The following is a 12,764-nucleotide window of genomic DNA, read 5'->3' as shown; positions in this document are numbered from 1 at the left end:
GATGCCTAAGAAGACGGGGGGGGGGGGGGGCTGATTCAGCCCCCCCCATGATCTCGGCCGTCAATCGCACGATCGCGACGAAAATTGGCACGGGCGTTACCCATGGCATAATCTACAAAACTTCAAGATCAAATTCTGCGAAATATCTCATTTCTAATTAATTATGCTAATTTATGCGTAAAATCTAAATTGTGATTTAATTAACTAAATAATGCCCCTAAAATGCTAATTTTTGGTACACAGACACTTTATATGAATCCGATCAAATGTACTTTAAAAAAAGTTCAAAATCACATTTGTTTTCTTATGTATTTATTGTTTTCTAAATTTCTTATGTATTTCTTTGTTTTTTGACTTTCTGTTTTTTATTGTTTTTTCAATGCAAATCGTCGGGGACCTTATTTGGACCATAAATAAGATGTAATTAATTGATTTCAATCAGTAAAAGGAAAAATAATGATACATTTATGAATTTTCGCTAAACACTCTATTTGCATTGGATTTGTACTCAAATTCACGTTTTTGTGCAATTTTGGGTCTGCATGCACTTACGAAATGCTGCGTAATTTCGGAACCGCGTACCGGGGGGTCGCAAATTTGGTCTCAAAAGTTGCGCGAGACTTGAATGTAAAAAGTTAATGAGCAACGCGGTCAAAAAATTTCGCGCGGCAGATGTATCATGAAAAATGTCGCGGGGGGCTGAATCAGCCCCCCAGTCTTTTTAGGGTTAATATACAGTGTACTCTGCCAAACGTAAAATTTAAGGAGTTCAATAATTCAATGAATAATGAATTAAACAAATATGGGAGCATAGAGCTGGATATTAAGACTTATCACTGAACTTTGAAAAGTAAGGATCATCAAAATGGAAAGTAATAAATGTTAAGATGGGGGTTGAAATGTACATTTAGGTTTGTAATAATGAAGCTTCAAAGATGTTTCACTCTATTAAATAGGTAAATGGGTGGGAAGAAATTGTAATTGAACATTTTATGATGGACAGGAATATTTTGCCTTTGATGTTGGAATTTTTTCAAAAAATAGAAAGGTAAAAAACAATGAAATACATAACAAATTTATAGAACAATGAAATACTTAAAGTTTATATTGGTACAAGAATTTTGTCAAGAAAAATTCTGAGCAATGTTAAAAGATTATTAATTTCCCCCAAAATAACATGCTAGGAGCTTTGTTTAATAATGAATTACAGCAAAAAAAATAATAAAAATTTCATGAATCAATTAGAATAATTTTCGTAGAAATATATAAACTTAGGGAAAACTACCATGCAACCACATAGATTATGTCATTCTCTACCATCATGTTAATGTTGCTCGTGATTGCGCAATCTACAGCAAAGATCTTAAGTTTATAATTCCTAGAAAGTGTATTGAAAATGAATATTGATCCAATATTTTAGGTCATGATACACAGAAATTAATGAATGAAAAAAAAAAAAGTTGAAGTATAGGTATTGTGGCTGATTTCTCTTTTTTAATCAAATGCCAGCTCATATTATAGAGAATAAACATTGTGGTTTAATGAATGATCAAAGTGCTCAACTCCCATGTAATGTATGTTCAACCATTTACGTGTGTCAAGATATTAAACAAGATATCTCCATATTATTAATGTGTTTACATGTGTACAGACAAAGCCTGATTTTGGTACTGATCTGTCGTTTGACATACATGTATAACCGCCTCACACTCAAACCTGAATTTTAAGAAAAGGAATATATTAGAGGAATTTTTATCTGAATGTGAGAAGTTGGGTGATATAAATCCTCTGCAGATTAACCCTAAATAGACTGGGCTATTTTGATGCCTAAGAAGACTGGGGGGGGGGGGGGCTGATTCAGCCAGCCCCCCCCCTATGATCTCGGCCGTCGACCGCGCGATCGCGACGAAAATTGGCACGTGCATTACCCATGGCATAATCTCCAAGACTGTAGGATCAAATTTTCCAAAAAATCTCATAATTCATTAATTATGCTAATTTATGCGTAAAATCAAAGATTTGCTCTTATTAACTAAATAAGGCCTCTAAACTGCTAATTTTTTATTCACAGACTCTTTGAAGGATTCTGATCAAATGTACTTTAAAAAAAATTCAATATCACAATTATTTTCTTATGTATTTTATTGTTTTTAAAATTTCTTATGTATTTCTTTGTTTTTTGACTTTTTGTTTTTTATTGTTTTTTCAATGGAAATCGTCTGCTACTTTATTCTGACCATAAACAAGATGAAATTAATTAAGTTTGATAAGTAAAATTGGAAATAATGATACATTTATGAATTTTGGCTAAAAACACAATTTGCATTGGATTTGTACACAAATTCACGTTTTTGAGCAATTTTGGGTTGACATGCACTTACAAAATGTTGCGTAATTTCGGAACCACATACCCGGGTGTCGCAAATTTGGTCTCAAAAGTTGCGCAAGACTAAAGTCATGGAACAGAGCAGCGCCAGCTTTTCGCGTTACAGATTTATCGCGAAAAATGTCGAGGGGGGGCTGAATCAGCCCCCCCCAGTCTTTTTAGGGTTAAGCAAGGGGGTGTTTTCCTATTTTCCCAAGCTAATAGAAAGGTTGTTGCCCCCAAATTATGTGTTAATGTTTTCTTGTCATAGGGGTTCATTGTTTGGTATTAGAAAATGCCAAGTCCAAGATATCATGCACCTAACATGTACGTATTGATCAGACCAAGGAGATATATCATCTCCTTGATCAGATATTCTGAGAGTATCAATCTCTGAAAAATATTTTTAAAGCATTTTGGTTTTTCTTTGTTAATATGATAGAAACTTATGAGAAGGATATTTTATTTTGAAATTTAGTAGATGACATGACCTTGGATTATGAATGTAACCTACATGTACATGGAAGGTATTCCCCTACACAAATTTGAGCGTGCTGCATGCTACTAACTAGCATGTGCTAGCATATGACTAGCAGGGCGCTTGCTTAACCCTATCTAGGCCTGGGTATTTTTGGAGATCATATGGCCAGAGGGGGGGGGGTTCCTCCCAGCCCCCCCCCCCCTCCCTTGAGATCTCGGCGATCGATCTCGTGATTGCGCTGAAAATTGGCACGCAGCTTGCCTGGAACAATCTACAAATTTCTGTATTAATTTATTTCATGCAAATTGTTATTTATTATTTATGCTAATTTATGCGTAATAAGTATGCAAAATCATACCTTTTCCTCTAATCCCTATAAAACAAAGCTTCAAATGTTCTAATTTTTGGTATAGAAACTCTTTGTGGTATTGTCAGCAAATGAACATTTAAAACTCTATGTATTATATCGTTTTTTGAAATTTCTTATATATTTCTTTGTTTTTTGACCATTCGTTTGTTTATTGTTTTTTCAATAATTTTTTTGGGGACTCTTTTGAGATCATAAACAGCATAAAATAAATCCATTAAGACCAGCAAAACTAAAGATAATCATACGGTTTGATGCATTGCTTGCAATCACAATTTGCATTGACTTTGTACATGAAATTATGTCATAACTTTCTTATTTTATATCCGATTTTGATGAAATTTTCCGTGTTGTGTTTGTTGGATTTTTCTCTTTTTTGAATAAAAGAGAAAAGCAAACTAGCACAACGGTGAAAATTTCATCATCACTGGATGCAAAATAAGAAAATTATGACTTTGTTAAAAACACAATTTGCATTGACTTTGTACATGAAATTATGTTATTGAGCAATTTTTTGGTCTGACATGCACTTACAAAATGCTGTGTAATGTAAAAAAAATTATTGAAAAAACAATTAACAAATTTCTGGTGTGTCCAAAAATACAAGATGACTTCCAAAAATTGAGTTTAAAATGGCTGTTAATCCTTAAAATTGACATAGCTCATATCAAATCCACCTGAGAGATATGATTTTGGTGTCTAGTCCATGGTTTCAATGGTCAAATAATACATTGGGACAAGTGACAAGGACAGTCAGTGGTCCGGTATGTTCCAAAATCCAAGATGGCTTCCAAAAATGGAGTAAAAAATGCTGTTGCTACTTTAAAAAAACCCAACATAGTTTGTTCAATATCCGGGGATATGATTTTTTGTGCCTATACCATGGTTAAATGGGTCAAATAATAAATTGGGATAAATTACAAGGACGATTGGTGGTCAAGTATGTCCAAAAGTCCACTGTGGCTTAAAAAATAGTATCAATTAGCCGGGATGGTATTTAAAAATGGACATACTTCATGTTTTATTCGTCAAGGGCATATGATTTTTTTGCCTATATCATGGTTTCAAAAGGCAGAAAATTAGTTAAAAGGACAGTCAGTGGTCCAGTATGTCGAAAATCTAAGAAAGCTTCCAAAAATCGGAGTCTAAAATGACTGCTGTTACTTTAAAAATCGACATAGTTCATTTAAAATCCACCTAGGAGATATGATTTCGGTGTCCACACTATGGTTTTAATGGTTAATATAATACGTTTGGACTGGTTACATTGATATGCAGTTGTCCAGTTCGTCTAAAACACAAGAGGGTTTTTAAAAAAGGAATCTAAAACGATTCATATCATTCAATAGTGGTCAGAGTTCTACAATATTCATCTGCAAGAAATAATGTTGGTGTCCAAATTGTGGTATGAAGGGTCAAATAACACATTCGGACAAGTAACAAGGATGGTTAGTACTCCATTTTGTCAAAGAATCCATGATGGATTCTAAAATTTCATCAAAATGGGTGCTGTTACCAACTCATGAAACAATATAATAACTTGTCCCCATGCATTTAAGTGTAGGCACCAAGATTATTTCTAACAAGTAGATATTTTATGTAACAGTAGTCACTTTAGAGCCCATTTTTAAGCCAACTTGGATTTTAAGGCAAAATGGATAGCTGGATATCATGGTAACCAGTCCCAAAGTATTGTTTGGCCCTTGAAACCGGCCCTAGTGTAGACACCAAAATAATATCCTCAAGGTGTATTTATAATGTTCTACATCCACTTTTAAAGGACAAGTCCACCCGAACAAAAAGTTGGTTTGAATAAAAAGAAAAAAATCCAACAAGCATAACACTGAAAATTTCATCAAAATCGGATGTAAAATAAGAAAGTTATGACATTTTAAAGTTTCACTTAATTTCACAAAACAGTTATATGCACATCGTGGTTGGTATGCAAATGAGGAGACTGATGACGTCATCCACTCACTATTCCTTTTGTATTTTATTATGTGATATATGAAATATTCTAATTTTCTCCTCATTGTCAAGTGAAACAATGATTAATTCCTCCCTGAACATGTGGAATTAGCATTGTTTAATACTATATGGTTTAGTCAAGTTTGTCCTCATTGTCAAATCTGTAAAAAATGAAATATTGTATAATTCAAACAATAAAAAACAAAAGAAATAGTGAGTGATGGACATCATCACTGAGTTGTGCATATCACTGTTTTGTGAAAAATAGCGAAACTTTAAAATACCATAACTTTCTCATTTTACATCCGATTTCGATGAAATTTTCAGTGTTATGCTAGTTTGATTTTTCTCTATTTATTCAAATCAACATTTTTCTGGAGTGGACTTGTCCTTTAAGTAACAGCAGTCATTTAAGACCCCCATTCTTTAAGCCATCTTTGATTTTTGGACATACCTGACACCTGACTGTCCTTTGAACTTAACCCAATGTATTGCTTGACCCTGTAAACTCTACAGTGCGTATCAATAAAAACGGGACAGTTTTCAAAAGTTTATCAAAAGTTTATCAAAATGTTGTTTGAAATCATAATGTCTATATTCTTATGTTAATAGCTGCTCGTAGGTCTCATCTTTCAAATGCCATTAGAAAAACGAGTTTCGTTCATGCTTGAGCGAACACGGAACGTTTTTGTTAAGGGCTTGTGCCAAAATCGCAGAAAATTAGAAAATATTGATCATTAGACTTCTTGCCAATCAGCAGACTCCTCTTAACCTTCTCATTACCTTTGTCATAATTTTTTTGAATTATTCTGAAAAATTCATTTACAAAACTATTGATTATTATCATTTTTCTAAATATGATATATTTTAATACTGAACATTCCTTCATAACATTGTTAACCCAGGTAAGGGGATTGGGCTTTGTTAATGGGATGGCTTGTAATTTATCAAAATCATTTCATTTTGTGCTACAAAGGTTATGGTGCCTTTAAAAAACATGAATCATTTCCTGTTAATTCCTTCCCTGGGTCAGGTAAATCAATGCATGTATATTTGTAAATATATTTTGACAGCATAATTCAAAAATCATGGCAAAGAAAATGAAAATGTTAAGAGGAGGCTGGTGATTAGATAAAAGTGTGATGATCGATATTTTCTCATTTTCTGCAATTTGGCGCCAACCTTTTTTTTGGAACCCCTGACAAAAACGTTTCGTGTTTGCTCATGCATGAACGAAACTTGTTTTTAATTTGAAAGATAAGACTTAAGAGCATCTTCTAACATAAACAAATACACATCATAATTTCACAAAAAAATGTATAGACTTTTCAAAATTGTCCCGTTTTTATTGATACGCACTGTAGTATAGACAGCAAAATCATACCTCCAAGGTGTATTTATAATAAACTATGCATACTTTTTAAGTAGCAAAAGTCAATTTACACCCCATTTTTTTAAAAAGTAATCTTTGATTTTTTTAACATACAGACAACTGACTGGTCTTGTAACTTACCCTAGTGTATTTCTTGACCCTTTTAAACCATGCTTTTAACACATCAGAAATTTTTTTACTCCATTTTTGGAAACCATCTTGTAATTTTGGACATACTAGACCACTGACTGCTATTGTCTTGTCCTAATATATAATTTAACCCTTGAAACCATAGTTTAGACACCGAAATCATATCTCACAGGCGGATTTAAAATGAGCTATGCCACTTTTATGTATCAACAGCCATTTTAGAATCAAGTTTTGGAAGCCATATTGGATTTTTGGTCATACCAGACCACTGACTGGCCTTAAAACCTGTCCTAATGTATTATTTTGGCCCTTAAACCAGTGGTTTAGACACCAAAATCGCATCTCCCATGCTGATATGAAATAAGCTATGTCCGCTTTAAGTAGCAGCAGTCAATTTAGAATCAATTTTTGGAAGCCAACTTAGATTTTTTGACCAACCAGGCCACTGACTGTCCTTGTAACTTGCCCTAATGTATTAATTGATCCTTGAAACTAGTGGTTTAGACACCAAAATCACATTTCCAGGCCGATATGAAAGGAGCTTTGTCCGCTCTAAGTATCAGCAGCATATTTTAAGACCAATTTTTGGACGCCATCTTCGATTTTTGGACATACCAGACCATTGACTGTCCTTGTAACTTATCCTAATATATTATTTGACCCTTGAAACCAGTGGTTTAGACACCAAAATCACATATCCCAGGCCAAAATGAAATGAGTTTTGTCCGCTTTAAGTATTAGCAGCCATTTCAGAATCAATTTTTAGAATCCATCGAGGATTTTTGCACAAACCAGACAACTGACTTTCCTTGTAACTTGTCCCAATGTATTATTTGACCCATTTAACCATGGTATAGACACAAAAATCATATTTCTGGAAATTTAGCAAACTGTGTTGTTGTTTTTAAGGAGCAACAGCAATTTTCGACTCCATTTTTGGAAGCCATCTTAGATTTTTGAACATACTGGACCACTGACCCTCCTTGTAACTTGTCCCAATGTCTTATTTGACCATTGAAATCATGGTCTAGACACCAAAATCATTATGTCCCAGGCGGATATAAAATGAACTTTGTCCATTTTAATTATCAACAGCCATTTTAAACTCCATTTTTGGAAGCCATCTTAGATTTTTGGACACACCAGACCACTGGCTGTCCTTGTAACTTGTTTCAATGTACTATTTCACCCTTAAAACCATTAAATAAAAAACAAATTTAGATGAATTGTGGATTTTCAGCCTACGGCAGCCATTTTGAGCGCCATCTTGGATTTGCCTGGTACACTGGAGGACTTATAATGCATTCTAGCCTAAATTAATTTGTGTACCCCCAGACCATGGAATATGAACCCAAATAGGATTCTAGGGTGGATAATGTGTCAGTTGTATCAATTTTCAGTGAATGGCGGCCATCTTGGACGCCATCTTGAAAATAACCACTTTCCCGGATGCGGATTTTGGTAGATTTTTAGTATGTTATTCCTGAGGTCAAATAGTACAAAATACCGTTGAAAAATCATTTGTTGCAATTTGTTCCGGGTAAGGCTATTTTTGGTCGTATATTGACCCGTCTATTCCCCTAACGTAATACAATCCTCTTGCAAGATAATTCTCATGTCTGTTAATTGCATCTGTCTGCGAGGTCCGTCCATTATGTCTGTCTATGATGAAAAATATTTGTGATTCTCTCAGAATTTGGTTTAGTATTTGAAATGCTGAACATCCAGTAGAAGATATTATCAGTACCTGAGTGTTATTTGCATTAACAATTATTGGTAGTTTGGATAGACACAAAAACATACCAAAATTTTGAAAACCACAATTTTATACTGTCTGTCCATGATATGGCACGTTTATTGGATACTTGTGATTGTAGGTTACCATAGCAACACACATTTTTATCATTCGTCATACTTTGTCCTACCCTAACACAAAGGAACCTTGCTCATCTTTTCTAATTTAGTACAAGCTTTCAAAGTTGAAAAATCTATGAAATGTGTGTTATATACTTATTAATGAACCGGTAAGACTTCGTAATTCCAAAACACATAAATTGTCTATATCTCGATGTTCATTAATCCAGAAACAAAAAGGGTTCGTTAATCCGAAAATTTGTGGCGTTGTTCCAAAGGTTCCTTATTCCCAAAGTTTGTTAATCCGAAAACAAAATAAGATTCATCATTCCGAAGGTTTGTTAGTCCAAAAACGAAATAAGGTTCGTCATTCCGAATGTTCGTTAATCCGAAAATGAAATACGGTTCGTTATTCTGAAGGTTTGTTAATCTGAAAATGAAATGAGGTTCATTAATTAATAAAGTGAAATACATGTAATCTGTGGCGATGTTGGGAAAACCGAAAGGGCAAGCCTTGTGGAGGGGGGGGGGGGTATAAATACTGTTACATTTTCAATCTTTACGAGGATGGGAAGGCAGGGACGTGGCTGAATGTATTTTGCTTTTGGGTGGCAAAGCCAAAAAAGGAACACTTAAAAGGTCAAAATTGGCCTTTTGGTGATATTTTTACCATGAGATTATCATCTGTGTGATGTCATTCTGTTTTTTGTTTGTAGTACGGGTAATTAAGTTGAGTAAAGCCTTTTGAAGTGATTTTTTATCATTAAATATTTAGTCTTTTTTACGCGGTTTAGAAAAAATTTCAAATCTGACGTTTTAAAACTCCCTTTTTGGTCAAATATAGGGCTAATTATGCCTACTGTTAAAAGGGCATCCTGCTCGAGATGTTGCAAGTGCTAATTGCAAGCTCAACTTTTGGACATTCAATAAGAAATGAAAATTAAACATTCCGAACAGTTCTCCTAATCATGAAAAAGATGTGAATCTAAAAAGAATTCATGTGAACACAAATTAAAATTAATGATATTCCAACCTGAAAAGTGGACATTCTGAGCATTTTAATAACCCCCTAAATGGTGAGTACCTTACTTCATTATAACTGAGGCGAATGTTTGGTTGCAAAGGGCTGGATCCTTTCAGGAAATATTGGAGAATTTTTCAGGAATTTTCATTTATTCACATAAAGTGATAATTTTTTTTTTTAAGTTCAAGTCCACCCCAGAAAAATGTTGATTTGAAGAAATAGAGAAAAATCAAACTAGCATAATGCTGAAAATTTCATCAAAATCGGATGTGAAATAAGTAAGAAGTAACATTTTAAAGTTTCGCTTATTTTTCACAAAACGGTGATATGCACAATTCAGTGACATGCAAATGAGAAAGTCGATGATGTCATTCACTCACTATTCCTTTTGTTTTTATTGTTTAAATTATACGATATTTATTTTCCTTCATATTTAACAATAAGGACCAACTTGACTTAACCATATATAAACAATGCTAATTCCACATGTTCAAGGAGGAATTAACAAGAAAATAAGAATATTTCATATTTCTTAAAATAAAATACAAACGAAATAGTGAGTGAATGACGTCTTAAGTCTCCTCATTTGCATACCGTCCAGGATGTGCATCTAAACTGTTTTATGAAATGAAGCGAAAATCTAAAATGTCATTAGTTTCTCTTATTTTACATCCAATTTTTATGAAGTTTTCAGTGTTGTGCTTGTTAGATTTTTCTCTTTTTATTCAAATCAACATTTTGTTGGGTTGTACTTGTCCTTTAAATACAAAATTATTAATTTATATCCTCAAATATTATACTTCCATTTTGATTTAAACTATTTTTCATTCTTTAAATTGCCCAGGGTATAAAATATCGAACTGTACATAAATACATTATAATACATGTATATGTATCCAGTACATGATGGAGCATTATATACAAAATGAAGGCTTTCAATTCAACATGAAAAAAACAACACAAAAACTTTGCATTATACTATTTTTTCATTTTTCTTTAAATGTGTCAAGGGTTTTTTATGTGAGAACCTGCCATAATATAAATACATGTTAAGAGAACATACCCCTCTACATGTAGTCTACACGCACAGACTTTTATTGAAACTTTGATCCACAAGTTGGTCTTCACACAAGACTGGCACGAATACTACTTTCTGTTTAACAAAAGGACTTTCTGTACACCAGTCATTAGCAGAAACCATAGGCTGCATATTCATACCACTTTCCTCGAGTGAAGGGTTTGCACTAGTCTGCTGTGCAAGGCTTTCACTTGAGTTAAGGGTCTGAATGTGCAGCATACTCATGTCTTGTGTACTGAAGGCCCTCTTGCTCAGGAAACAGCAAGATCTTATGTGATAGTCTTTGCGGGGAGACCCACTTGTTGATTAAAGTTTCAATCAGGGTCTATGCCTGCAGACTAGGTTTGCACAGCAGACTAATCCCACTAGAAGCTACACCACTGTCTCGCGTCGTTAAATGGGAAAAATCAGGTCCAGGAACGAAAAATGTTGAATTACTAATTTATTTCTGAGATGCCCCCTTCCACCCCTGAATAAATAGGGGGGGGGGGGGGCCGGAGCAAGAAATAACAATAAAATGGCTGACTTTGAAAACAATCAAGATGAACAATTTTTCACAAAGGGGGGAAAAACATGCTAAGTTTCTTGACCTCAAATGAGCTTTGACCTTGTTTGAGATTGAAAAGCTTGTTGTTAATTTCATATCTTTTGTGATATATTTAATCTCATATCAGTTTCATTTAATTTGGTATAGTATTTTGAAAATTTATGAACAAAGTGTTTATTTCTAGAGGGTTAATTGAATTGAAATAAACTTTAAGCTTGAACCGGCAATCTGTATTGCCTCAAACAGCACCAAGTTCTCACTTCTGCTATGAAATAAAGTGACATTAATAATAAAATAATAATAATAATGTTAATAACAACAATGTTATAATATTAATGATGATTCTCATCATCTGCAAAAAGTTCAGAATATCCAATAGGCATCATTCCATGACCAATGTATATCACTTGTGTAAAGCATTTGCAGTGTACATGTTCTGCTATCGCACGTATGTTACAGTCTTAAACTGTAAACCGCTGCTACATGTATAGAGTAAAATTGAAACGTAATAAAAAAGTCCCCTCAGGCTGATCCAAATGGATGGAGAAAAGAGAAACAAGCATAACGTTGGATATACCAATGGTCCCCACTCCATCCATTCAAATCAACCTGCAGTGGCAGACCTGGGCTGAAAGAAGAGGAAGGAAAGACATGAAAAATCAACTTTTACATGAAATTTATTGAAATTCTGCCTTGTTTGGCTGTCTTAACAAAATACTTGGCTTGAAACAATCAAGCACCATCTACCAGGGTAATCCTCTCAATTCCTGTATATAAATATAAGAAAATTGTTACTTTTTGCAAGTTCCCAACATTTATTGAAAATTCCCAATAAATTCCTGTTTATTCCCATGCAAACTTTCCGCCACGAAAATTCCCGGAAATTTGCAACCCTAGGCAAGCACGAAGAGCAAAAAAAAAAAGATTTTCTAAGCTGAAATCTATTATGTTGTACTTCAAAAAGAGATTTTACTTTCGATAAAGGGCACATCTCATTTTGAAAAAAGAGGGATATTTTCCTACAGGAATTTAAAAAAAAAATCACAACCAGCAGAAGCTGTTAAAATGACACACCCTCCCCTAAAAAAAAATCCCCTTATCTTGAGGTTATTCATATGTGACACATACACAGTCTCCAACATTCATACATTATTTGACCGCAACATACACATGTATCATCCTCTATTGAAGCTATTACTGCATGATATCCTGTAATTTTTTTTTTACAACACAATTAAAAAAAACAAAAACGAACCTTCAAAATAGCAAACCTTATTTCGTGTTTGGACTAACAAACCTCAGGATTAACAAACCTTATTTCATTTTCAGACTAATGAATCTCCGGATTAACAAACCTTATTTTTAGTTTTCGGACTAACGAACCTTCAGAATTATCAAATCTTATTGCGTTGTCAGTCTAATGAACCTTCGGACTCACAAACCTTTATTTCGTTTTCGGATTATCGAACCCTCAGAATATTTGAAACTTCAGAATTATGAATGTAACCTGATAAAATGATCATGCTGTACATTCAATATTCATTTCTAATGGCTTATT

This window comes from Lytechinus pictus, chromosome 16, assembly GCF_037042905.1.
Source record: "Lytechinus pictus isolate F3 Inbred chromosome 16, Lp3.0, whole genome shotgun sequence".
NCBI classification, from domain to species: Eukaryota; Metazoa; Echinodermata; class Echinoidea; order Temnopleuroida; family Toxopneustidae; genus Lytechinus; species Lytechinus pictus.
This window is presented reverse-complemented; position numbering follows the sequence as displayed.